The sequence below is a fragment of the Limulus polyphemus genome, unplaced genomic scaffold, assembly GCF_000517525.1.
Source record: "Limulus polyphemus unplaced genomic scaffold, Limulus_polyphemus-2.1.2 Scaffold97461, whole genome shotgun sequence".
Lineage (NCBI taxonomy): Eukaryota > Metazoa > Arthropoda > Merostomata > Xiphosura > Limulidae > Limulus > Limulus polyphemus.
The window spans coordinates 1-1,435 of record NW_013763057.1 but is presented as its reverse complement, the minus strand read 5'-3'; the positions used below and the strand labels follow the sequence as shown (position 1 = coordinate 1,435).

General features: G+C 33.5%; 1 non-coding gene across 1 annotated transcript; it reads right to left on the bottom strand.

Annotated features, from left to right (window-relative positions):
• Positions 1-1,189: 1,189 nt before the first annotated feature.
• Positions 1,190-1,261, bottom strand: Trnah-gug. Its single transcript has one exon. It is a non-coding gene; the product is annotated as a tRNA-His (tRNA).
• Between the last annotated feature and the right edge of the window lie 174 nt (positions 1,262-1,435).

Below are 1,435 nucleotides of genomic sequence, written 5' to 3'. Positions count from 1 at the left end.
CGTGTAAGAAATAGCAGAAAATGCCTGGTATCTGTATGCAGTGACGTGTAAGAAATAGCAGAAAATGCCTGGTATCTGTATGCTGTGACGTGTAAGAAATGGCAGAAAATGCCTGGTATCTGTATGCTGTGACGTGTAAGAAATAGCAGAAAATGCCTGGTATCTGTATGCTGTGACGTGTAAGAAATAGCCTACTCCACATTTGCTTTGTTCTTAATTTCATTAAATCGTACTGACCATAAAACTTAAAATTAATCTGAACCCTTTTAAACTTACGAAAATTATTTTATATTGTTAGATTAGTATATGTGTTTACGACTAACCCAAATCTTCTAAGCTGGCAGGATCTCGTGAAGTATTATTGGGTTTACGGCCGAAAATGTCGTTAACAGTGAATATATATCCAATCGATGATTTCATGCATTCTAATGATCATTGGTTTTAGTTTTCTGCTAAAGGGATATTTGACATTATGTTCTTCTAGTCAGTTTGGCTTTATTAATTAATTTATGAGATCACTTATTAGTTCTGATCCTTATGGTTAATTTACTTTTGATCAGGAGTTCTTATTAAATGCCCCCCCCCCCAGTGGCACAGCGGTATGTCTGCAGACTTACAACGCTAGAATCCGGGTTTCGATACCTGTGGTGGGTAGAGCACAGATAGCCCATTGTGTAGCTTTGTTCTTAATTGCAAGCAAACAAACAAGTCTTATTAAATAACTTAATTTCACCGAGATGAGTTTCCTCGATATTCCTCTTTGACAGTGTTATTAAAAAACATTACTATGAAAAGTAGTCTTCATTCTGCATTACGTACTTGTAGTTATTGATAATACCGAATTGCTATTTATTGTCAAATTACCGTTATATTTTCATAATTTCAAATATTCTGAAATGTAAAGAATAACAACATGCGGTTAATATCTTAGTTGTAATCAAAACATGTTATTTCACAACATATCTGTAAACGATCGATAAAACTATTATATTTACCATTATTTTGATTTAGTAGAAACTACCAACCTAAGAAGTGATTTCTGACTGAGAATTATACCAATATGACGTCAAAGAAACAGATAACTTAACCCTACTTGTTAGTTTAACAATGTAGTATAAACATTATATTTTGGGGTTAAGTACAAACTTTGTTTTCGTTTAGGAGAAATACTACAAGTAAAAGAATTTTTTGCCGTGACCAGGATTCGAACCTGGGTTATTGCGGCCACAACGCAATGTCCTAACCCCTAGACGATCACGGCACGTATAGAAAAACAATGTTCTTTTTTAGTCAATCAATTATTTTGTGTTTTTTTTCTTATCATTCATCCATATTTAGATCTACTGTTACTGCATTTTGTTTTGAGGAAAATGTTATGTATATCCAAAATGCCCATTTTCTTCTTGTCCCCCTTTTCCCTTCGTTTATTTTAACT